Genomic DNA, 26777 nt, shown 5'->3' on the forward strand with positions numbered 1-26777 from the left:
AAGAAAGATGAAAACAGGAGACTGAGCAAGACAGGCAAGGAATGGCAGAGCCACCTTCTTCCAGTTTATCCAGGGAGCAGCAGGAGCAGACCTGAGGCTCTCCATCCATGAAAAAACAGCCTTCTGCACACCATTCTCCTGTTTTCCTGAAATCTCTGCTTTTGCTCCTCCAGGCAACCATTAATCTAATATTAAGCCCCTTAACCTCTCTAATTGTTCTCTTTCAGTGTCAGCTGGTTTCCTATTAACCTTTCAATCTCTCAGTAATGCAGTTACTTCTGACTCCAGCCAGACCTAGCTCTAAAGCTTTACCTCCGGCAGTGAATTTTCCAAGCTTTCACTTTTTTTTTCTTTTTCTTTTCGGTAATGATTATTACTGCTGTTAAGGAGCCAGTTTGAACCAGCCTCTAAGTGCACAGGGCCGAACCAGTTGGAGTCTATAAATAGCCCTTCAGTAACCTTGTGCTTTATTTCATTAAGTTGATTGGCTTCCCTCTTTCCACTTCGTTGCATCTCTGTCTCTCTCTCCCCTCTCCATTATTGATGTTGGTTCTTCTGTTGCACTCTGCGACACCTGCTTGTTGATAGCAGGGTAGATCAGCCCTAGGTTTTTCCCTCCTGCACAAAATAGTTGTTGCTGGGGAAGCATCTCTAGAGTTTCATAACAGGGGGAAAGCAGAGGGTGAGGCAGGTCTGAGACAGCAAGGGGGGAAATATCCATGCTGTGCAATAGGAAATTGTATGGCTGAGCACCAGTCACAGTGACAGAACTTGCCACTCATAGGCTGGGTTTCTCCTGTGGCACTTGCTGGGATTATACTTGAATGCAGTCTCTTGTGCAAACCTCATTTTGCTATATCAAAGCCAAGGCATCTGTCCAAGGACAAATGGCACTGCAGTTCAAATTAAGCAGACATACAGTACCCGGAACGCAATGTGAACTGTCTGCTGTATCTGAGACCAGCCTTCTGGCAACTTTGCCATCACTGATCAATATACTACTGCTACCTGACCCTGCAACTTAGCAGAGCATAGTTTGCTTCGCCGACCATCACTGTGTCAGCTCAACAGCGTTTTCATGCTGTGCCTCTTCTGATTTACCTGCTTCTTTTAGTGCTGATGCAGTTCCTGAGCTCTGCTCAACACTGGTGCCTCTCCCCAGCACCTGCAAACTACTGCTTTTTTTTTTTTGTAAAGTACAATGAATGTTCGCAGCAAAGACTGATTTGAGCAGTTGCATAAGCTGACCTGAAATCTCTGAGGTCAGTGTAAATCACAAATCACAGCTCAACATCACAAGGCTGTGTCTGAGTGGCACTTGCAAACTGCTCGTGTGCAGCGATGCAGCGGGGCAGAGCATCTGCCAGTGCTTCACAAGTGGTGGGGTGCTATTGCAGTAGCATAACAGGCTTTGTTTGATGGATTCAGCAGCAGTAATGGCTTCTACAGGGGAAGCACCATCTCATTGTAGAAGAGCTGGGATCAGGGATTCAGTCATGCCTCTGTTTTGTTCCCTGAGGAGGGGTAAGTTCTTTTCCCAGGAAGCCTCATTTTTCACCAAAGAGAGAGACTCAGAGGGAACTTTTCCAATATGTGCTTAGGCTGACGTTTACAGCCCTTTGCTTCAGCTCAGAAGGATTTGTGTGTGTGAAAGCTCTTCTGTTTTTTTCTAGCCGTATCATTTGTCTAACACCAGCTGTTACCTTTCCCTGAGAGTCCTGCCTCAAAGTCAACAGCAACTTACTAAAATAATAGGAGCTATTCTCTTCTGCTCTCTGTACAGCTCTGTGTGTCCCTACTTGCTCACTTACTACTATTCCTTGTTGTTGGAAGGGCAGATTCTGGCAGCAACAAGCCTTTGTCTTATTTTCTGGCAAACAACCTCGGTCTGGAACAAGGCAGGAAAGACAAACAGTGAAGAAATGAGAGCTGGTAAAGCTGGGGTTAGAGGAGAAGGTTAACTTCTGGTGGCTTTTTTTTTAACTGCCGAGTTTGACAGGGGGAAACATTTTGTATAAGCACTGAATGTTTGGAAAGCACACCTCTTTCACCCGCTCCAGGGCAGGTGGCAGCTGGCATTTGCATCTGTTTAATAATACAGGTTCTCCAGGATGCGGTGCACTCACTTTCCATCGCTCACAGTTTCCTTGCCTTCCTGTTTATCCTTTTAAATCCTCAGGCCTCACCTTTGCTCCCCAGGCACCAAGGTCTCAGCAGGACAAAGGAGCCTCCTTGGATGCTGCATTGGGACAGTCATCACTGGGTGGCCACTGGGTGGTCACTGAAACAGTGCCTCCCTCCTGCCTGCCCCTCAACTCCCCCAGTGACCACTTTGGTTGCTACGAGTTATGGAAGGAGCTCTGGGTTGGTGGCTGAGCCAGACCCTGGCCCTGCTTGTGAAGGCTGGGCTCAAACTCAGGATGTTGCCCATCATTTGTGATAGGAAGAGAAGGCCCCAAGGCCTCTCTGGTCCCTGCTGAACAGGAACAAAGTCCTTGAGACCAGTCAGCACCTTCCTAACAGAGGCCCAGCAGAGCAAGGGTTCTTAGCTCAGCTTGGCCATAGAGGAGAACGTGGGGTTTGAGTCAAGCTGAGTACCACTCCCCCACACACCATTCACACACTGCCATGGTTTGGGGGCTGCTCAGAGCCCCTTCAAAACTTCCTGGCACACCTGCCCTTCATAGAGGTTCTCATGCTGCCTACGGGAAATCCAAAGCCCACGGAAAGCCCATCTGACCCACTGATGAGCACGCTGCCCTTCTGTGGTGGGCACCGTGCTGTCCATAGCTGCTGGCAGAGGGCAGCAGCACTGACCTGTGCAGACTGGTGGCAAGTGGTTGCAAAGTGACATGGACTGTCTGCTGAAAATGCTGCCTTTCACTGAGGGTGATCCAGGGTCCTGTGGAGCAGAACTCAGAGGGGAAGCTGACGTGAGATGTAACTCCCTTTGCGAAACTACTACTGCTTTTTTGATCTGTGTTATGACAGGCAAATGGTATCAAACCCTTCATTAGATACATCCCAGTTGCCTGTTTTTTCCTGGCTTCTATGGCCAGTGCCATCTATTCTCCTTCCCTTGGGAAGCTTCCTACATATTTATCCCAGTGATCAATCATATGACCCACTGTAGCAATGTGATACAGCTTTAGTTGTGCTAATCAGCTTAGCTTGGGCCCCTGACCCCCGTCAACTTATTTTAGGAAAAAACTTTACACAGTGCCTGGTAAGGGCTGTTCAGTCCAGAGGATTTAAATCTAAAGTGAAAAATAGCAACACAGACTTTTGCTTTTTTATTTAGTAGCCAGAACTCAGTATACCATTATTCTGATTTGTCATTTCTTCAGGAGGAGTTGAGCTTTGAATACTACACAGAGGTTTCAATTGCGTGGTAAAATACTTGACTCTTGTGACTGTTAAGAAAAAAACACCCCAAATAGTAAATATTGAGTGCTTTGACTGAAGAACTTAAGAGATGTTCAGTCATCCAAATGGACTTGGACACTGAATCACTTCCCTCCTTTCTCCTCTGAACTCTAAATGAGGTCCTTTCAAACAAAATGGGCTGTAGAGAAAAGAATAGTGTCTAGTGCAGGAGACTGGAAACATTTTCCTTGAACCTCTGGGAGTTTTGTGGGGGAGACATCAGAAGAGAGGTGGACTTAAAGAGACATGTATTCTTGGAGTATTTTTTTTCTCCACAGAGAGACATCTCTACTCCAAAACACCAGCAAACGTCAGAGATGAACGAGCAGCCAAGACCCCAGCTCATCAGCTGGTCAGCCAGTCCTGCTGTTGGTAGAAATTATACCAATAGCTAAGTCTCTTTCCAGAGCTCCAGGAGTGCAGTGTGAGCCCTACAGACATTATATGAAAATGTGAACTATGTCATGTCTGGAGGAATTTCCTTTATTATAGAGATGAGTACTAACAACATCTCTCCACTGCATCATCTTTGAAGGGAACAGACTGGCTTTGTAAGGGAGACAGATGAAGGCAAATTAACCATACCAAGGGCAAATTAACTATACTGGGGTAAAAGAACAACTGGAAATATGTTGCTGTGTAAGAGGAGGATCTAGCAGAAACAGAGCATTTTCTGAAGCCTGAGAACTACTACCAATGGCAACTTCTGTCATCAGCCCTGCCAGTGAACACCCAGTGGGCTGCCAGGGCAGGGAACATCTCCAGACCTGCCTGAGGACTTTTCCCAGCCCAGCTGCTGCAGCAGCCTCATCTCCCAAGTTTCTGAAGCACCATCTGGATGCAACAGGAAGATCTTCAAACTCTGTTTGCTGTATGTCCAACCGTTTCCCCTCCCTGCGAAGCACTTCTGAGTCAGTTAATCATCCTGCCTTCTCTGCAGATGAAAGGATCCCTGCTTTTAGCATCCCAGGGAAGACATGGCAACTGCCCAGGTGTAGTAGCAGACTTTGAACATTCTGAAGGTCCTGAACTTGTATTGTCCTCTTGACACCCATGACTTGAATGTAGTTTGGAACTGATTAACTTGGCTCCTTCAACCTCTGGAAGGGAATGTTCTTTCTGCAGTTAAATATTTACTCATCATTGCACATAGACCGGGCATTACAGTAGCCTGGGCAGCATTTGTATTTTCGCTCCATAAATTGAAATTAAAAGGAGCATTCTCTCATATTTTAGTGCTGCCACTTCCACCTTTCATGGTAGTCCAGTCATGCCCTGTTCAACTTAGCTATTCTGTTAGCAACATTTCTAAACCATGAGATTTGAAGCCCACACCACAGGGAGTCCACTTTGCACATCCAACAGATTCCTTTGTTCCAAAGTACATCCTCAGTCAATGCCATGAATCCCGTTTCTGAAAATCACATGTCTCTAGCACTTATAAATGCCTTTGCATGACATTGGGAGAAGCTGAGTTCCCCCCCCTTCCAGACTTCCACTGGCAGAAGTTTTATGGCAAAAGTAATTTCTATTTTAGGTAGCACTACAATGAAGTGGATAAAATGAGAAAATCTGAAGTATTGGTAGGGCCTTTTAGAAACTCTGGAATACCCCCATTTTCCCACCATTACTATCTGCTGTAAATGCTGGTGTGTGTACCTCTGTCATACCAATATATCCAACAGGTACATATCATCCCTCTCCACTGCTGCCCAGCATCAGACTGCTCCATCCTGACCATGGCAGGCCAGAGAGAACTGTCTACAGCCCCAGGACTGGGTCTGGCCCCCAGGACATCAGTAGGTTGGCACTGCTGCATCTGTGGCAGGGAGTGAAGAGAAGCTGGAACGTGTTTGGGCTCTGCTCAGGACTGAGTAAACACTGCAGCTTTTGCCTGGTGATAGGTGCAGTCCCTGACCACGGTATTGATGACAGTGACCTCCCTGTTGCTCCTCCTGGCAGAAGGAGTCTCCTGCTTCCTCTGACTCAGGCAGGCACTCCTTTTCCTTTTTTTTTTCCCCACCCCCATGGCACCCGGCTGTTACCATACCATTTCAGTCACCAATGACAGCAATCAAAAAATAATACTACTGTACTCAGTTAATCCATAGGAAAATCCCACATCGGTAAACAAAAGGTGGTGATGGTGCTCGCACATTTTCCCCTAAGGGCCTTAGGCAATGGAAATTTTCTCAAGCTCCATTCATTAACAAAATAGATGAGCAGTTATGTAAGGTCACGTGAGGAAAGCGGTTGGTCTTTGGTCAATGAAAAAGTTAGTCACACATCATCGAACTGGATGGCCCTGGGAGGAAATGTGGAGCCACCCTTTGCCTGTTCAAGGACTGAAGAGGGAGAACTTTAGCCATAATTCCTCACTACCCCCTGAGCTTAAGCACCACCTTTATAAAATAGGCATTGCAGGAGGCATGTGATAGTGCTAAGCAAAAAAATAGGGAGTTGAAGTTTGTTGAGATCCTCCCCACCTTCCTCTTCCTAAATCAGTCAACCCTCCTCTGAAGGAATTAAGTAACCTCCCCCAGCCAATCTCCTCTGGAAGCATTTAGAGGGTAAGTAAAAGAACATAACAAAACTCAGTGGTGGCAAGGAAGATAAAAATCTGTATTAGGGCTTTCAGGAACTACTAGGACATTCAGCTGGAGGAGGATTTTTAAGGATCCCTTCTGAAACTTGCCCATCACCATACTGATGTGGACTGTTGTCTCTCCCACTTCGAATCAAAGATGATGCATCATACAGAATTTCGCTGGGACTGACTGTAGGAGAGAAGATCAGGCACTGATTGGGATGTGCACTTCAGTACTCAGTTAGACGTGGTCTGGAACAATATTTTACCACTTATCACTGGCTCTCATCCTCTCCCCTCATAACCCAGTCAGAAGTCCTCCAGTCCTGCAAATTTAGGTTAACTTGGCCCCCTGGCTCTTCTTAGCTTCTGCTTTCGGGCTTCCAGGTCTGGCTTAGACAATGATGTCTTGCAGAAGACAATGAAATTAGCTTTTGTTGCTCTTGTTTGCTCTAATCCCTGGATGCTGAATAACCAGCTTCAACCTGCTTGTGTACTTTCACCTTGCAGCCAGTCTCTTGAAGGTCATTTCAGACCATTGGACTAGCAGGGCAGCAAAGCTTGGCAGGTAGCCTTCACGGGACATGGAGCAGCAATCACCTGGCACAGGCTATCAGCAGGACTCAAGGCTGATGAGTGCAGAGGAGGCCTGGAAGGCAAACTCATGTGGGGCAGGTAAGGGAGGATGTGGCTGTCAGGTTGTACCTCAACCATAGTTAGATGCCTGAGGGCTGATAATAAGTTGTAATTGTGTAAACCAAAGTCCCTTCCACATTTGCTGATCTGCCCCAAGTGCTGAGATTGTGAAACCCTGGAAACCTGCTACGGAGAGGACACCCTAACCCACCCAAAACCACAGAAACATGCCGCGAAGAGGGCACCCTAGCCCAGTTGGGTGGGGCTGTGGTGCAGGATACAGACTCAGTCCTCAGTAAAATCCCAGCTGTCTCCCTGAGCAGATGGTTTCCAGGAAGAGCCACATTCCTGACTGTGAGGAGTTGAAAGGACCATGTATGGAACATGCCTTAAAATAGACAGAGATATAGGAACAGAGTTCAGGTTCCAGGCAGAAAACAGACATCTCAGGCGTTTGTTCAGAAAGGGAAGTGCTGTTAAAACTACAGCTGTTTCAGTCTTGGCTGCAAGTGTCTCTGGTAAACCCTAGGGTTGTTTTCACTTAAGGAAAGGATTCTGGTTGAACTTTTTTTTCCATACAAGTTCCTTTCTGCTTTACCGTTTTCTGTTTCTCTAAAAGCTGAGATAAGAGGGAAATAGAGTCCCCCTCTCCCAAAGTTTTGAATATTGTAGAAAGACAGGTATCCTGAATTTGGAGAAAAAGTTAAAATCTCTACCTTTTAAAGAATTGATATTTTGCTAGAGGGAAAAAAGCTCTTATTGAAATATTTTATTTCCATAACCTTAAAGTGGTCTATTTAGAACCATTTCAATATATCTAGCCCCCTGTGTGGTGAACTTGTTTTTCTTTTAAAAAATGTCTAAATGTTATCATACTTAGAAAAGAAATCCCGTCAGCAGTATTTCAAGCTGACAAGTTCTTTGAAAGCATCTCTTCCCCATAGATTCTTTGGTTGTGAGGAACCGGCACTAATATTTGTGAAAAGTTTGGTGAAAAGTTGCCAGCGAATTCCCCTAAAACCTGTATCTTTGCATTGTAAAGAAATTTCTGGTCATCTGCAAAACAGAGTGACGGCTTGCAAGATGAAGCTTCTTGTTGGTAGCTGGAGAACTTAGTGAGATGAATTTTGGCTTTAATTCTTATTCTTGCTACATAGTTTGGCTTTGCTCTTTGAAATGGTTGCTATATGGCCCCCTTGAAAATAATATACCACAGTGTCAGTTGTTTTGGTAAAATATGCAGAGTGCAGAGTCTGCAGAGTTTGAAAATCTGTTACCACGGGTAAGAAGACCCTAGCACTGGTCAGGGCACAACATCAGTGAGCAGAAGGAGAAATCAGTTTTCCTTACTGCCCACCTGCTGCTTAGCTCTCCAGCCGGCACAGCCTGACTTGACAGCATCTGCTGGAACGAGTAGCACCAGGAGAACATGTGAGTTAATTATTAAACAGAATAGAGTCATTATGCCCTGTGTCACTGCTGTTCCTCACATAAATCTGCTGAACGATAGGAAAACAATCCTGTGCAATGAGAACAAAGAAACCTTTTCAGGATGAACACATTTTCCTCTGCTGGAGACCCACTCTCACTTCACCTGCCTGTAGCTAGAATAGTGATGCACTTGGTCTCCATAAAGGTAGGGGGTTTAGAAAAGACAAATGAAAATGATACAGAGCCTCAGGGCACTGATTTCCATGAATAATATCCCCAGCTGTTAGACTAGGTTCGGAGCCATTTCCTTTTGGAAAATACATTTCTACTACCAACATTTCAGAGTCCGGAAGGAAATATTTAAAAGTTACCTTTGGCATTTCAAGGCTAGCACAATTTCCCCTAAGCTTCCCTTGAACATCTAGATAAAATATTAACTCCTGGATGAGGTACAGAGACCCTGCAGGCTGTCAAACAGCAGCACAATTAAGGACACAGACTCTGGGACAGAGATGGTGAGATAACATCCAGTACTTTACAAACCATCTGTGATTAGTTTCATTTGACTGACACACAGGAGAAAATGGAGACTTGCAAGTGAGATCCAGAGATGCCAACAGCCCAAGAAAGAGTTCCCTTAGGTGAAATAGCTGGTCACCTCAGCTTTGGAAGAGGATGGCAGAGAGCCAGTCTGGTTGCTCTGCTGTGAAGCTTCTCTGAAGTTCCTTTTCTTATGCAGAGGGGGAAGGGTCTCTGTCCGCTGTGCCTGGTAGGCACGGGAGGCCCGGGAAGAGCATGTGCTGTGGTAAAAAGAGTGCATGGGCTGAGTTCCCAGCAGAGCTCCAACATGTCCACAGGCTGCAGGAGGGCCTGGGCTGAGGGGTAGGAGTAGCAATGCTGGTAACCGGATGGGTCAGGCCAAGGGACACATATATCTTAGATGTTTGGCTTGTGTCCATAATGTGGCTTTCAGGTACTGTGCAGAGACAGATGCCCGAGTGTCTGCCTTTCACCACTTGGCCTAATGGCCCTCTGGAGGCACAGCAGTGCAGGGTGTGTGGTAGGAAACAGATGGCCAACACTGACCGTTTCTATGGGGATTTAATTGCTGAGGATCTGTGCTCCTGCACTTTTGCAGGCAGCCTCTGTACTTGACCTAAGGCATTATGTTGTCCCTCTTTTTGCTAACCAGTGCCAAGCTGAGCTGGTCCTTTGCTGCTCTTTTCAAAGAGGGCAGACGTTTTGGAAGGAGTTCTTCCCATTTGCCACATGCTGTAATAGCAGGGAAACAAAAACATAGAAGTCCTGGAGCTTAGGCAAAGCCAAAAAGCAAAGGGACTGACAAAGCTGACCATAGCAGCCAGAACTCCTGCCTCCTGGGAGACAGCCACTGGCTTACAATATTACTTCTCTGAATGTTGTTTAAAGGGACAACACAGAACACACGCTTGCTCCTGCTGAGCTCAGTCAGCTGTGTTTGTGGTGGCTCTCGATTTTCTTCAAGAGTTTACCTTGGCTTTTTCCCTACTGCTTCACTTGCACCCTGTGAAAGGACTGCAGTGACCCTTGTCCCCTGGATGCAGGAGTGCCTAGATTAGACTGAGGAGTCAAGAACTGTGCAGGCTCCAGGGCTGGCTAGCTGTGCTTGCAGACCCGCTGACACCCGGCTGTGGCTGGATGTGAGGCATGCAGTGAGGTCCTGTCCCACTCCTTTCACACACCACACATCTTAACAGTGCTGTGCTGTGGCCACCTCCCTCATCTGTGACCCCATGGGCTGCCCAGCCTGCCTGGTCACCTCTTGGCCACGATGTTGTGCTTCATCCCCTGTATGGTGCTGTATGCCAGATGTATCTATCCCTTGGATGAGGCACCTGCTTCACTGACCTCTCACACCTACAGAGCCACCTGGCCATACACTGCCTTTGCTTCAGGTGCTGTGTCAGAGCTCTGTAGTAACCAGCAAAGAACATTCAATGGGCTGCTAAGGAAAAGGAAAGTTGGTGAGAAAAGGAGTTGACATGTGTCACTCCAAGGCTGTGTGGTCCATTTTATCACCGATTCTCCATCACTCTGCTCCCCTGCCCCCTTCTCCAGACAGCATCACAGGGAGATGGTATGAAGAGGTCCATATCTGCAAAGACTTGGGAAAGACTGGACATGAATAAAAGGCATAGCTGAAAGCCTGGCCTGCCTGAGGGTCACTGAGCTCTTTAATTCCTCCCTGAAACAAGGAAGGGCATATCCCTTCACAGTTTGGTGGGCAAAGCCTGCTTTCTTGCCTGAGCCCTGAGTTGGCTGAATGTGAAAAACTCCAGTTTAGGGGAGGCAGAAGCACAAAAGACATGTCACTGAGTTGGACCCTGCATCTTGGTATCTCTAATCCACTTGCTTTCCAATTCCATATGTTTAGTGCCAGCGTGAACCATAAAGGAGCTCTCCTCTTTTTTTTCCTCTCTTTGTCTCTCTTTGAACAACTCAGAGGCCATGTGTCACTAACTGGGTGTGGACAAGAGTTAATTGCAAAATGTGTGAAATGATTGTTAGTCCTCTATTACCAAAATGGCTGACCCAGAAATTTGCAAATACATACAGGAAAATCCCCTCTAGTGCCTTCTCCATTGGGATTTCTTGAGAGTTCAGCTGGCCAAGGATATGAGGGCAGGCTAGTTGCTCTCAGGTTCTTCTAGACTGGTCCCCAGTGACCCCCTGAGCTGTGCTTCTCCCCTCCCTCCCTGCTTGTCAGAGTCTTGGTCTAACCCTAGCAGAGGGAGAAACACCCCTTTGTAACCAGAGAGCCCGTCTTCCCTGCCTAGAACCAGGACCTTCCAACTCAGTGCTTTGTGGACTCTCAGCATGTCCACTACATCATGGCATATAAGAATGCAAGCACCTTCTCAGGACAGCTCTGCATAAAATACTCGGCATCCCAGCAGAATCATGTCATATCACTTAAGTTCTGCTTAGCCAAAAGACACTGTTAACAGTTGTATTATTCTTAATTAGAAATGCAAGTGAATCTAGTTCATGGATAGGGTCAAGTTGTAAAGAAAATACACAGATGTCATGCTGAATTTGGATAACTCTCTGCAGAAAGACGTGCCTTCAGGTGCTCAGAATCTTGGCTAACTCATGAGTCTGACTTGTGTGTGCCCTAAGTCAGGACTAAAGTGCCAAGAAAGGTCATCTTTCCTGTTTCTGGTGCTAAACGTGAGTGAGGAGACAGCAGGGCTCTGGATAGTGTCTGTGGGCAGCCAGCACCTTCTTCCTCCTAAAAGGGACTGGACAAGCCTTCTTGACTTGCCCTCTGTAAACCTTAGCTTCTTTAGCCATTATAATGGGAAAACACATAGAATTAAGTAATATTGTCTTCTGTCCTTCCCAAAGAACTTTTATTTATTGTTTCTACTTTACACCTTGACTTCAGGGTGTTATCCTGATTCTGAATGTTTAACTGTTTTCCCATGTATGCAGTTCTCTGTAACCATACAAGCTAGAGAGCAGTAGATACGTATCACAGCAGGGGATCTGGCACAGTGTATGTCTTTCTTCCTCTGCTTGGAAAGAGCAGGAACAAATATTAGTTTGAGATGAAAGAGAATGTCTTCACTTTGTTAGGAACAGGGCACTGATAATGGCTCTGCCTCACATGCTTGGCTAGCCTTGTGCCATACCCTGGGAGGCTGCCAAGCTTGAGTTCAGCTGATCCCTTGCTATCTGCGAGGGAGGGCAGAGCCAATGCCCACTCAACGAGACTTTGTCCTCCTGATGGCAGGCAGCTTATGAAACGTCAGACTGTGCGTGTGCTGGCATGGCAGAAAGACTCTGGCCCTCACAATAGCAGTGCTCTCTGTGGGCTCAGCTGGGAGAGGCTCACACAAAGTTAAACCTGAGCACAGGCAGCAAGAACTCATCAGTTATTGGCAGTGCCCAAGGCAACAACTGCACACTGAATAGGCTTTCCACAGCCAGAGCCCATGTACAATGGTGTGTGCATGCACATATATGACTACACTAGCATGCAAGTTCTGTACATGTAGGTTAAAAGCCACAGACTCTAAGAGCTGTTAACCATTCTCCACATTTCATACACGCTGTGGATGGGTCTCTGGGAAAGGCTGGTCTTGTCCTGTGGAGGACCATAGTATCCAGACACTGTGGCTTGAGCAGTTGCTATCAGAGCACTCTGTGTGTTGCTGCAGAGACCTGTTAGCATAAAGCACATCTTTGCCAATGCCATTAACTCTTTCATGTTCGGAGATGCTTTCAAACTGTGAGAAAATCCTGGGTTTACTTCTGTAATCATTTCAAAGGGTGGGTTAACTATTCCATTAATGTCTTCATGTTCAAATCTGCTGCTGGCAGGATTAGGTGCATCTTCTGAGAACACATTGGCCCTGTGGCTACTTAAAAGTAAGAGTTAATAAGGAGGTGGGGCTCTAAGGAGTGTAGTCTTGTTCCATACAAGGTTTGAGCTGGGAGACTCACCTCTGAGATTCATTTTTACTAGCTGCTTGCAGAGGAAACGCTGCCATCAACCTGGTTTGAGACAGCAGGACAGCAGGCTTGAGAGAGCTCTCTCTGACTAGGAGGAAAGTAATTCACCGGTGTGACTGTGGTTTCCCAAGCAATCTACTCTTTTGTTGGAAATCACACGAGCTGTCACAGGCGATGGGGAATGTTTGTTCAGTTTGAGATCACAGGCTCTTGTTTTGAAAGCTCAGTTCTATCATCAGTCCTAACTTCTCTCTCCATACAGCATTAATCACTTGTCTGGGAACAGAGGATTTGAACCATCTCCAGAGCTGTACAAGCAGATTTGGTGGCTGTCAGTAGTACTCTGTAAATAAGTCCCAGCAGGCAACTGTGTAAGTAAACAGCTTCTTTGTGAGCACCAGTGCCTTTCTCCACAGTTTACATAGTGCAACGGAAGGGCTCTGTTAGCTTTTGTAGAGATGGGCTAAGCACCACACACAACTGGCAGAGACGATCTGCAGCTTCCAATTGACAGCTTTGCCACCCGCTTCACTGCAGCTCAGGAAGAGCAGGATTTGTATCAGGGAGCCAGGAAACCAGCTGTGTTGCAGAAACAGCTGTGCCATGACATCATCTTTGTCCCTTGGTGTGTATGTGTTTCAACACAGGCTTAATTACACAAGCATGAACTCACCTACAGGGTCAGGTTTCTTACAAAGCAGTTTGGACCTGCCAGAGGAAAGACATGGTTTTAGGATGAATGACTGAGGGACAAATTCTCTTTTAATGCTTCATGGCAGGCTTCTGAAGAAGGGCATTCTGATGCAACTGAGAGTAATGCATACCCTGAGACTTCAACAATTTTTTGAGTATTCCCCTTAGGAAATAATGTTTTTATGACCATTTACATAGACTATTTCTGATATATTTTATGTGTGCAGATGTGTGTGATTAAAAATGTAGAGAAAAGTAATGCATTTTCCTTTAAATGTGTTCATTTCCATTAAAAGGCTATTTTTCTGCTAAGTAATACCTGTTGTGTTGGATTTTTTTTCCAGCTGCACAACGCTGCCTAGCCCTCAGGGACCTGATACTATCAGGCAAGACTCAAATTATTGAGCCACCAAAGATATAAATAAATGCTGCTAAATGGCTTAGCTCAGTGGCCTTTGCCCTTCCTGGGGGATGGAGATCATCTTCCATCAATATGATTAGCAGAGGAGATTGTGTATTGATTAATTGTCCAGACTCATTTCTCATTAGCTGGCGGTAGTCTCTGATGCATGACCTTTTCCACTGAAGTAAAAGCATCACATTTTACAAAGTCAAAGCAGCACATTTTACCCTTTAGTGATTGGGTGCCCAAAACCTTCAACCTCTGGGGTCCATGCTAACAGATTTGATAGTTGTCTCATTGAGGCTGAACAACCTCACATCCTCCTTCAAGATGCCCCCGGCCAGAGCTAAAACTGCCTGGAAGGTAGGGGGGAACTACCCTGCTACTCCCTTGTCTCTCTGACAGAAAGCATCCCTAACTGCAGAACTTGGTGAAAAAGAAGCCCAAAATACAGCCTGGGGCCGGGGGTGTGCTGCATGGGGCACACACAGATCACTCGTGGGACCTTGCATCGCTGAATGGGCTTAATCACTGTATTGAGGCATTGTCCATAAAGTCAGCCTTTTCCTGCCGGGGCTGGGCATTGCTGCTTTCCCAGGGAGGAACTCGGAGTCCCACAGGCAAGGGAATGCTGGTGCAGCTTGATGGGGCCCCAGCATTTCCAGCACGTGTCCCCAGGTCTCCAGCTTCCAGAGCTGGCACCTCTTGCTGCTTATTATGTGTGTGCCGGGGGTTTTGGCACGAGTGTTAACCTGTTCTTGATCTGCACAACACCAGGGCACCACTGCTGCTCTTGGATGCATAATGCTTTTCCCCAGCTGGGCCTGGCCCTGGGTCAAGTGGGATAAGGAGGTGGAATTCACAAGCTCTATTCCTGTTGCTGCCATGCAGCATGACCTTGAGCAAGGCTGACACGAGGTGAGGGGAGATGGTCCTGTGAAAACAATGTCCTTTGCTGTGCTGTGACAGTTTGCTTCTTAACCCAGCAAGAGGGAGCATCATGTCAGTCACGCTGGACAACACAACTCTATCTGGGATGGAAAGTTAAATGGAGGAAACACATGTTTTCCACCTGAGCAATGCTACCCACTGGTGCTGTGCTGAACAGTCCAGTATCCAAGATGTGGACAGTACTGTGGTTCAGATGTTAGCAAAGGAGAGCAGGAGATAATGACACTTGGACGAAGATGCTGAAGCTATGTCCATCATCTGCTTCCACCTGTGCTGTCTAAAGGATTCTAGGCAACAGCATCAGGTGGAGACATGTACAATAGAGGCACATTGCCTGAGTCCTCCACCTCCCTGGCAGCTCTCACCCAGTGCCAAGGGGCTGGCAATATCAGTGTCTAAAGCTGTCTTCTAGTTGTCAATAACAACAAGCATCTTACTTAACCTCTGTCTGTCACTGTGATGTATGATATGAGGAGTAGTAGCTGCCTACCTCCTGGGGAAATGAGATTCTCAACTCACCTGTAATGAGAACTGATGTCTTGAGGTAAAGGCTGTTGTGTGGTCCGGCCTTGTGCTGCTGCAGTGTGCTTTGCTGCTTTAAATCATCAGGCCACTTCAGAGCTGGGATCAGGGTAAACTTCGATTAGGATTATGTTTTCTGCACTGCTGAAGTCTCACAGTCCTTTTCATGAGTTCAGGTTTTCAGTGTAGAGAGGAATGCACTCAGGTCATCCCTACCATACCTTCTGAGCAAGCACCAGAACAGGGCTTGTCAGGCACATGAAAGTTCTTTCCTGCTACTGCTTTATTTGAAGTTCAAGAAAATCCTTGTGATGGGGAATGGGAAGGGAAAACAACAAGGAAAAAAAAAAGAAAAAGTGAACACAGCAGAGAATGAAGAGATGGGGATGGCTTGAGGTCAGAGACCAGGAAAGCATGAGTCCAGGAACCTGAAAAGGAGAAGAGGCTGTAGGAAGCACTGCAAAGGGCAAAGGAAAGGGACAAAATGAGGCTGGAGACAATGAGGAGAAGCACCAGAAAAGATAGGTCTGTGTGAGTGGGAACACTTTAAGACAATTCCTGTTATAAAAGGGGATCTGGAATTGAAAATGTATCTGACAGGAAAAAAGAATAATTCTGTGATTCCTCTCATGCTGAGACAAATGAGGGAGCTAAATTCCCATTGAAATAGAAGGATGACTGCAGATACTGCTCAAGGCACTTTACATACCTCAGTGAAACATGTCCTAAGAGAAGGGCAAATCCATGGCCCAGGCATTACAGATTCCTTGAGAACTCCTGCCAGCAGTGTGTTGTCTCTTTGAAGGCATCCAGAGAAAGAGGACTGTCCTTGGCAGCTTGAGTGTGAGTGTGGAAGAACACAGCCTGTCAGGAGTGAGACACCTGAGACAGGCTTTAGACTAAGACATGGGGTTTTGTGTGAGCTTTTTAGTTGGGACTTTTGTGGTTTCCGCACTGGTTTTTGATGTGTAGTTGAAGGAAGAGAATAGATATTAACATACTACAATGACTGAAGGAACATAAGAGAGCAGGAGTGTAACAGTAATTAGAACAGGAAACTGAAACTCCACCCAAGATTATATAGCCACTATATATGGGAAACTAGGAAAAACAATGGAAGAGCTGGAACGCTAAGACAAGGACCTCATGAAGAAGACTTGTATGCCAGGACTTTTGAAGGCAGGATGGATAGTTGGTATGGCTGGACCACTGAGACTGAAAGATTTGTGCTGCTCAGAGGAGCAAAGACAAGTGGGGTGTGTGGTGGTATTGCCTGTGCATGACTTTCTTGAGTGTGAAGAAACAAGCACGAGCAGAGGTGATAAAGCAGATCATGTTTGTGTTCAAGTCACCTTGAGGAAAGACAGCTGTGGTTCTGTTGCAGTTATCCAAGGTTGTGTCTGGATATTGACGATGGTCTTCTATGTTTTAGAATGATATGCAGAACCAGGGATTGTCATTACTGCAGGTTTTAACTTCTTACATGGAGAAAAAGGTGCTACTAGCACCTAGGCTGGGCCCAGGTATTCCAGGATGCATTGTCTGACATTACTTCACTAAAGAGGCAGATAGCTAACCACAGCTGCCATTGTGTTTGATCCGGTCTTGGTAACCCCTGAGACATGTAAGAACAATTTGGCACAAGATAACTTTTAACCTTGACTGTGCACAGGCTGATTCTGTTTAAATTAAATGGAAAAGTAAATATCATTAGGCCACAGCTAAGATTTTTCAGCCTCAAAACATTAATGGTGAGAGAAGTTATGGGACTGAAGTGATGAAGCAATGTGAGTTAAAATCCTTAAATATTTATATGTGGAATGCATTCAGACTCAACATGGTAACAGCTATCTTACTTTTCCAAACCAAGAGTAGAGGGAGAGCATATAGAAATGTGGCATACTGGTGAAAAAAATTCCTCCTGTAGAGATGCGAGTGGTCAGCAAAGAAATCTACATTGCAGAGGTCACAAAGTTTAGAGGAAAAGACATGTCAGTCACCAGAAATAAGGGTGAGATAGATCACACAGAGTTGCTGAATACAGTTCTTTGTCGAGGTGAAAGAACAGGGCAAGACATAAGACCTCTGTGCAGTGCAGCAAGATCAAGGCATGCTTCAGAAACCAGAAATTTTGTCTCATTTTGCATGAAAGATGATATTGAAAGGGATTACAAGTTGATGGCTGAAAGTGTCTGGAAATAGAAACAAACCCATCAGAGGTCAAGGCAAAACTTGCAAGGTTTATTCAGATCAGAAGGTGCCTGGAGACAGATCAAGCAGTAAATCCAACAGCATTGATATACAATCAACCTGTGCAAACGAGGTTGGGTGGGGACCAGAGAGTTGCCTAGTATCAACAATTTTACCCATATTTAATTAAGGAACAAACAAGAGATGTGGTTATTTACAGATCCACGAGCTTAGAACAACTCTTCTTTTTATTCTAGAACAAAATAGGAATAATTAAAAACATGGAAAAGCATAGACAATGAGACAAAAATCATTGTGACTGTATGAAAGGGTTTTTTTATTTTTTTTATATTTGGGGAGGAGAATAAATATTTTTTTAAACATTGGTTATGTGGTATGTGAAAGAAACCTGGGTTTCACAGAAGGTGGTTGGGAAGCTGTGACAGCAGGGGAGTGCAGGGATTCAAACTTGAACCAAAAGGTGGGTAACAAATTGCTTAATAAAGAGACCCTGAAACATAAAGTAGTAGGCATTTGCTAATGAAATTACTTAGGGACTTGTTTTGGCAGCAGATAATTTCATATCTTCACTGATGACCTTGGAGAAAAAATGTAAATATTAGCTGAAGAGGCAAAACAAGGATGCATTGCCAGTATGGAGAAGGAGAAAAGTATCTTCCTGAAGAGAGGAAGAGAAAAGTATCTTCCTGAGAAAATTCTAACAAGTGGAAAGAATGGCACTAGAGTGATCTGGACAAAAAGTGAGAGATGATGGTAGAAGTCTAGATGGTCTTTGCTTTTTTTAGCCTAGCAAAAGGAATGTTAAGAGGGCATATGATTACTGACTATTAATACATCAATGGGTAAACCCCAATGAAAGAGAACTGCTATTTCAGCCAAAAGACTGAAGAGTACTGGCATGAAAACATATATGCATCACCTGCTTAAAATAGAGGCTAGATACTAAGAGGTCATTTCAACCACGATAACAAAGAGGCCTCCTTCTAGCCACATGTAAGCTGTTTTCAGATATATGCCATAAAAAACAACTCTGGAGGTAAGTTCTCTCACTCCCTTGTACAAACAAGCTTAAGCCCTACTCCCTGGTCTGTTGTGGGAAATGTTAGCTAAGCCATGCTGTAGGCAACTCATAATTCCTGCTGCAGGTCAACCCCGTCCTCCACCCCCTCCCCAGATGTCAGAGATTCAAGGTCATGGTTTTGTTCCCCGCTTCACTTGAGCTACCAATTACAGTCCCTGGTCTCATTACTCCTGGGATCTGGGTGCATGGGTGGCTGCTATTAGCACAAAGAAACTTCTTAGCTGATCTTCCCCAAAAAGTGCATATGTGCACAGCTTTTGCTGCTGTGTGCCCTCTGATACAAGTGGACATGTTACCACAGCCTCTCATGGGGACCTGGGCAGTATTACATGGGGTGAGGGAAATAAACACATCATAAGATGTCTTGTACCCCAAAGCATCTTTTATCTTCCTTTTCCAGTTTTCTCTTTAACTTTTCTACCTATATGAGGAGTCATCTGGCTCATCCCTACTGCAAAAAAAAAAAAAAAGATCCAGGACTGAAGCTCCAGAGGACAATCTGAGCTGTGTTCCTGGGCTGCCTGTGCAGGCCTCATGAGAAAGATGTGTTGCCTGGCATCAGACACAGCCGTATGGGGAAAAATTAGCTCCAAGGAAGCATAAGGAGAGAGGAGGATGGTGTTGGTCACGAGCCCCTTGTTGTGACTGATGTGCTCAGCTCCACCTGTTTTAGGATGTTTAGCTTCCATTCAGAAGTCTTCATGTTTCGTTCAAGGAAGACCACTCCGAGTAGCTGTGCTAGCCTGTGCAAATGTGACCTGGAGACACAACTTCCAAAGACACATTTGAGATCACTTGACTGCAGGCACCTCCCAGTGATGTATCCTGTGTGCAGACATGTGATGTTCCTGCTGAGGTCCTTTCATGCATCAGAACTGTGGCAGAGCAGTGGCTCCTCTGTTGACTCCTCGAAACACTGATATTTGATGCTTTTGGAGGTTGAAAATTATTTCCCTGTTTTCTGAAAAAAACCCACTGAAACATCAATTTCTAACCTAATGTACTATGATGGCTGCCCCAGGTTCCCTTAGAAGACAGTGACACTTAAGATATCTTGTAGAGCTCTAGAAGATGTCTGCCTGTCATTGTCTCCATGTACTGTTCCACTTATCCATGTAAGATCACAGAATCGTTTTGCAAGTGGGTCTCTGAATGTGTCTTTTTTGTATGTTAGGACCTGTGTGCATGAGGGTATGGGCCCTATTTTCTGTCTCTGTAAGTCTCTGTGCAGGTTCAACCCCCTGCACTAAGAACATGAGAAATGTAAGGAAAGTGAAGTCCTTATGCTGCCAAGTTAAAGAGCACTAGAAACGTGGCTGATTCTGCCACTCTGCCAGCTCAGACAAGAACTGTTAAGAGTGCACAGACTGGGAACACTGGGACAATATCAAATGGTGTTGAAGGTGCACTCTTGGGTTTTCAGATATTGCCCCGTTGTGCATGCTCTCCATTTGCAACATGCAGATGCTGGGAGAGGAGACATTCACTGCCTGGCAGTGGGGTGGCAGAAAGCCTATCAGTCAGAGGACAGCTGAATGTAGGAATTGTGTCTTCCAGCTGAGTCCCTTGTCTGGAAGAGCTCTGCCACCCACCACAATGCCCTGCAAACTTTCTTCTTCTCCCAGATACTGGGCACAGTTGTTTGCCAAAAGTCACTGGCTAAGATACTACTTCTTCTTGGTAAAGCATGCACCACAGGCTGGGATTATACCATCAGCAGTAACTTGCCCCTTCTCAGGCACTGGCCAAACCTTCTGAAGTCTTCTTCTGTGAGAAAGGAGAAAGAGGTCACTCTGATGATGCCAGCTGAGTCTCATCAACACCAGTGCCCTCTCCCCTGCACTCATCTGCCAAGAGAGATAGAAAGCAGAGTGCCCAAGTGACAAGTTTAGGAGGGACTGAGGGTAACCACACAGGTGAACAAGAAAATGACAGGAGCAGTGTCCATGCTCCTGATATCCTGTGGACCCTCTGGCTCAGGGTGTGTGGTCATGTTTACCACCAACAGACTCCCAGGAGCATACAGCTCCACCAGGCAATCAGGGAATGAGACTTCTATGCACTCCATGGAGGGCACCAGTGCATGAGAGGGACACCTCCCAGGGGGTAGGGATGGCAGCGGTCCTGATGGGAGCCGGCCAGGGCACGTCACCCATAGCTGATATAGTCTTAAAACATGCACTGCTCCAACATGCCTATGAACAAGTTGAGGGAGATGAAGGAAAGAAGGGAGCCCTTTGTTATCACTCTGGGAACAAAGACTGGTCTGTGAGACCGGGAGTAATACTGACCCAACCAGCATCAGCTGCCGTTGTTTCTTCCGTCACACGGACAATGCACACTTGCAGGGTTTCTTTCCCTGTGAGGAGAATGGGATTTAGTGATACTGTAAGTTAGTGAAACAGCAGCCAAGATATCAATTCAAGTCCTGTTCAATGGATGCAGCGTTTGCTTTGTGCTGTTTTACTCCCACTTCCTGTATTTTGCACTAAGGCTCATTTCCTCTCCCTTTTTCTCTGTGGCACAAGCACTACAAATGCACACACATTTTCACCCTTCACGCTTCCATTTACCTCCTATTTTGGAGGAAGCAGCTGGTATTTATATTGCTAGGGATATCAAATGTTTTTGCCAAGACAGCCCTCAGAGAAGTAAACAGTATTAACTACCAAAATCAGCATTGGTGCACACCAGCAGTGTCATGTCCACCCAAAAGAGTGTGACACTGCACCTTGCTCTTTCAGGCTGCCTTTGCCAGGATCTTTGGTAGACAATGGATCAGGGTTTTCCAGGAAGTTTCCTCTGAGTTTGGGAGAGAGGCCACAGCCAGGCCCTGCTGGGATCTAGTCTCAGCTGGGAATACAGGTAAGGAAGCAAAGCTGGGGAGTGATGTAGTTTGGCTGCTGGCTGATGACACTGTGTTGTCATTAGATAATCCATGGAACAAGAGCCAACTGGGAGCTCTGTGTGCAGCAGCCAGCCTAGGTGAGCTGTCCGGGCCCTCACCACCCACCCTGGGCAAAAGGCTGCCTTCCCCCATCTGCTGATAAGGGAATTCCTGACCATGTGGCTTGCACTCACAGGGTCCCATGCAATTGGTGTAGAGTGAGGGAGAGGGGACAGGTCACAGAGTCATATGACTGCTGGTGGCCTTACACTTTGTGACATCTACACCAATGCACACTTGGTGCCCAGAAGCAGATGCTGAGCCACAGCTTCCCTTCCGTCTTGAGTTGTGATCCAGGTACAAAGAGAACTCTCTAAAGTTTCCTCCTCCATCACAGATGTATTTATCATCTGCATGGTCAGGAAGAAGGCATGCTGTTTGGCTAGACTTTGTCTTTGTCTGCAAGCCACTTGCTTAACTGCTCCCCATTGCTACATATTCCTGTAAAATCAGGACAATTCTGTCTGATTCTCTGAAGTGCTAGAGGTCAGCCACAGACAGAGAGACTGGTTGGGATGTGTATGAATTGACCTGGGAAACCTCTCAAGGAACTCTTTGATGTGTCTTGTTCATGAATTGAAGGGTAAGTCAGTGTCCAGATTGAGGCCGGGAAAGAATCTTTGTTCTGGTCAGGTAGGGAAGAATTGTGAGCATCTGATTTCATCTGGCAGATATAGTCCTGCTATTGCAAGAAGCTGGGAGCTGGCAGTCCTGGGATTACAGGCTTTTGTTTGGAGAGGTTCCCATCAGTTATAGGTGCTGGGAAGCATTTCTTGGGACAGAAAAGGGGCAGAGTTTGCATATAATAAACAGAAAGAAGCCTCCTTATTGACCACAGGCAGGCCTCTGTCCTGCCAATTAATACCTGAATTATTGAGTAATCTTTAATGGTCACACAGTGCCAGATATATTTAGAAAAGAACAGAGCAGAAGGATGGAGCACTTAAAGCTCCACTAGAGCTCCGGGGCCATGGGAAGCAGGAGAGGAAGGTCAAAGACTGTTTCACTCAGTGCCTGCACAAGGTGTGAGCAAATAAGATCTTGAGAAACAGTCCTACTTCTTTCACTGGCTGGCTCCAATGTACTTGATAGGTTTGGTAGTTTTAGGGGAGGAGAAAGGAAAAGAGGAACTTAGCCAACTCCCTTAGAGGAGACCAGCCCATGGCTGGAACTGAAAACAAGACTGCTGGAGAGCCAGAACTAACCCTGGCTGTGCCAAGCAACACAGCACATCCCCTTCAAAGGCATGGTTGTGGCTGGGTGAATAGTGTCCTGAAAAGTTTTGCAGAGCTGGGAATCCACAGCACTGGAAGAAAAGAAGTGAGGACCGGCAGTGTGTGGGTAAAGGATGACTGCATATAGACCTGTGTGCCCTAGGCAAGCCATGCAAGCCTCAAAAATCTTAACATGGCTGGAGACAGCTGATGCCATAATATGATAGCAGATGAGACTGACTAGAGTTCTGTGGGTCTGTGGTAGAGCAGTCTGCACAAACAAGATTCAGACTGATGGCTGCTGATGGCTATCATTGCCAGTACAATGGAGGAATGCAAAAAAATGGAAAATTATCCTGCTTATTCTGAAAAAGACCTCTAAAAGGGCCTAAACTGGCTGAGGAACTAGCCACAGAGCCAATCTCACAGAAAGCCTGCTATCACAGTTTCAAGAACCCTTCCATTGCAAAGTGCTGCAGAAACACTAGTGATATGCCAGTATAGTGCCATGTGTGTAAAAACAGAGATAGATTACAGAGGTATACGTATATCTGGGTAAACGTGTATGTTTGTATATGTATGTATGCCATGCAGAAATCTCTTGCAAAGAGCCTGAGGCTCCAAACAGCTCTGGACTTCCCGACAGCCTGAGAAGGGACATGTGAGGGCACAGCACAAGGGGAGCCCCTGACACATGCAACCAAGGGCAAAGCAGCCCAAGGTAAATTGAAGCCAGCACTGCCTGGCCAAAACTAACATGCTCCTTGTTGCCTAATCTGTGAGGACTCATCCCAGAGTCCTGAAAAAGTCTCAAGCTGTGGTGCACACATGTGGGAGGGCAGAGCAGCACCTTGCTTGCATGAACAATATCATCACGTGTTAACCTGGGCAAGGGCATGCTTTTATCACCGTTATCACCAGGGTGTGAGTGCTTACTGGAAAGCTTTCTTATCCTGGAGTACAGAATCTAAAGGGAAGCAGTTGGATTGCTTCCTCAGCTCGCCTGGCTTTGGCACACATAACTGAGCTCCCCAAATATTGCTTTAGCAGAGAGTTGGACACAAAGCAGAACAAGGAGGGTGTCTCTCTTGCACGGTGCTGAGCCACCAAGCCCAGTTGCACATTGTTCAGCATAAAGGAGGAACAGCAGCAAAACCATCCTTGAGATATGGGCAAAATCTGTTTGAGAGGGAAATTCAGCTGCCCATTCTGCTGGGATATTAGGCCAGCATGCTCAAGATCAGATTTCTGTCAGAGGTGGCTCTGTTGGCTGCAAGGAGGTTCCCACATTAATCTTATGTAGTGGTGGGCAACTGATGCACCTCCACCTTGTCCAGCACTGTCAACACCGTGGAATTTTTCCTTATGGAAACTATAAACCTGGGAACATTCTTGAGTGTGGAAATGGCTTTCTTCATTGGAGAGGGTGGACAGGGCATTCTCTTGCTATGGAGAGTTGGAGAGCCTGGAGTAAAGCATGGCCTCTCCTGCTGCCACGTTTGTCCCTGATGGCAGCCTTGCTCCAGTTGTGCCCTCCTGCCCCAGCTCTGAGTCTGCATCCTGTCCATACTGTCCCTGCAATTTAAGGTTGGTTTAGCCAGGAAGGAACAGCCAGAGTGTGCTCAATCTTAAACATAAGTCTGTGTTGTTTATAGAAGAGGAGGTCATACTGGATCCAAAGAGTGGAGGGAAGATCTGGTCTTAGGTTCACAACCTTCATGTAACTCAGGGTCAGTCAGAGCCACGAATGTGCAGGGCAGAGGTTAAGTGAGGAAGAGTGGAAAAGTAAAGCCACAAATATCCCCATATGAAGGCCAGGAAGGGAACATTCTGCTCAGCTGTCTAGGCAGAGGTTTATGATTGTTTCCTATGCAGCTCAGTGGCGTTATCCACTATGAAAAATCATTGGCCGTGGAGATATCTGATAAGAACTGAGCTGGCATCAGTTTGGAGAACAAAATGTCAAGAATGCATCAGGCTGCACCCCCACTTTTACCAGCAGGCAGGACATCAGTCTGGGAACACTGTGTTGCTTGCCCTTATCTCTGATTGTCCTGCTTGCTTAGCTTCTTTACTGCCTCTTAATGAGTGCAAATATAATGTTTTGAGATTTGATCTTTTCCTAAGAACTGCTTTTTACCCCCCGTTCTGTGTTTCCTAATGTATGGCCTTTGATGGTGATGGAAATTTTAGGGAGCTGGGAATGATGTGACTACTGAGGAACACCTCTGATTTGGCTAGCTTTGCACTCCTTTGTCAAGGGTGACATAGTTTTCCCCGCAGAGCATCAAAAATTTATAGCAAAATCTATCTGCTCCAAATGCTTTACAATGAAGGAAAGCAAAAATCCCCTTTCTCACTTATTTTGGCAAGCAAGAGGATGCAAGCTGTGGGTTGCTCAACAGTCTCAGTCTACACCATGACTGTTCAGGATACACCAGTGGTGTTCAATGACCTGTCAGGGATAGGCACCAGAAAGAGGAACAGCTTAAAGAGGAACCAGTGGACTAAGGTGAGTCACACTGTACAGGGCTCAAGGGCTTTTCTCCTGCTCATGCCACATCCCCTTCCATCAAATCTACTCCTCTGACTGTGCCCTCCTGGGAACGTGTGACTCTCACCTCACCTCTGTGAGACTGCAGAGTTGTGTTACCAATATAGTCAGTGGGTGTAGAAACTCATCCCATGGACCTCTGAAGAACTGTTCATGTAACAGTAGCACAACACATGGCAATCTGAGGACACTTTTGTTCTGCAGCAAGGTGGGATAGGCCTTGTTGGGGTAGGATCACAGATGTTAGCCTGAAATTCAGGGAGGAGTGACCTCCCTTTTCCTGCTCAGTGTCTGATACGAGTGAAGCTGTGAAAGAAAATACTTTACTCCTTCCTTCCTCAAGCTTGACACTAGCAGGATGTCTTTCTCAAGGCTGGCTTGGGAAGCTTTGCTTCCCTCATCCCTTGTGAAACATCGCATACTTATGGCCCACAAGGCATGTCCTAAATTGCTCCCCAGGTCTGCTGGCAATTCAGTTAGTTTTCATAAAACCTTCGGCAAAATACTTGCCTCTCCCTCTGCTGTTCAGCACATGGTACAAGCCCTGTCCCTGGGGGCTGCAGCACCCTTCCCAGGCTGCTGCTGCAGAACATCCAGAGACAGCTCCCTACTCTCCTTTAGGGCACAGCTGGGATGCTGAAGTACCGGGGCTTAAGCCCCAGAAACACCCTGGGAGCAATAGCATTGCTGACCTCTCCCTAGACAGCAGAACAAGCCTATTCAAGCCTGAAAGGTGGTCAGGCAAAAGAGTATTTATGTAGCCTATTTATATAGTCTTATAGCTGTAGCTGTAAGACATCTGCAGTCATATATTTAAACAACTAGATCTTGCCTGATTGTTCAGATGTTAATATTCAACTGATATGAGTGAAGACAGGACAATCCTTAAGGATAATATGAAGAGAGAAGCCTTAACATGGTTGTTACATAACACATGTATGTGTTTTGAGGAGGTGGGTTTGTACATGTTGGCTGAGGATCCAGCAACTATGTGCATGCATCAGTTTGAATGGAGAGCTTCCTGTGAGGGGGTAACTCAAAGATAAGACATAGAGAGGAGGAAGAGTTTCTTAGTGCTTCCAAATTTGGTAGTAATTTGGGGATTTCACATGCAGGCACGAGAAGGCACCCTGCTGACACCAGTGCAAGTTCCTTGATTCCAGTAATGATTTATGGTGTTTAAAGATGTTGATGACTTCAGACAGCTGATTACAAAAACACACTGAAATCTAGAATGAAAAAGAGGAAGGATTGGGCAAACTGTAGCTATCTGACTGTGCCCAGAGGAGGTAGTGAGGATCCTGCTCTGACTGCGCTGTGACAAAAATAGACCTTCCCCAGCAGATCCTGAGGGTGCTCATCCCAGTATTAAGTTTTCTTTCCTATCATACCTTCATTATTTCCAGGTGATCACACTGTTTCCACTAACTTGCGCTGGATGCCAGCAGTGCAGCTGAGCTGTTCCTGACCCCGGTCTATGGTAACAAGAAGACTTTGCCGGAAGCCTTCAAGTGGCATCTGTTGCTTTGTGAGCGATTCATCCAAGGTGGTCAATTTTCACTGCAGAGGAGAAAGAAGGTCATTTGGAAATGTTCTCTCCAAGGAAAAACACTCTTCATGTCTA

The 26777-nt window shown here is 46.1% G+C and overlaps 2 long non-coding RNA genes across 2 annotated transcripts; one reads left to right on the forward strand and one right to left on the reverse strand.

Annotated features, from left to right (window-relative positions):
- Positions 1-1154: 1154 nt before the first annotated feature.
- LOC139674071 (uncharacterized) lies at positions 1155-26658 on the forward strand. Its single transcript, XR_011698266.1, has 3 exons — positions 1155-1524; positions 3705-5996; positions 26560-26658. It is a non-coding gene; the product is annotated as an uncharacterized lncRNA (long non-coding RNA).
- Positions 20140-26622, reverse strand: LOC139674077 (uncharacterized). The gene is made up of 3 exons (XR_011698270.1): positions 26545-26622; positions 20730-20797; positions 20140-20205 (listed from the first exon to the last, which is right to left on the reverse strand). It is a non-coding gene; the product is annotated as an uncharacterized lncRNA (long non-coding RNA).
- Positions 26659-26777: the final 119 nt, after the last annotated feature.

The sequence above is a fragment of the Pithys albifrons genome, chromosome 1 (genome assembly GCF_047495875.1).
Source record: "Pithys albifrons albifrons isolate INPA30051 chromosome 1, PitAlb_v1, whole genome shotgun sequence".
In the NCBI taxonomy this organism is placed as follows: Eukaryota; Metazoa; Chordata; class Aves; order Passeriformes; family Thamnophilidae; genus Pithys; species Pithys albifrons.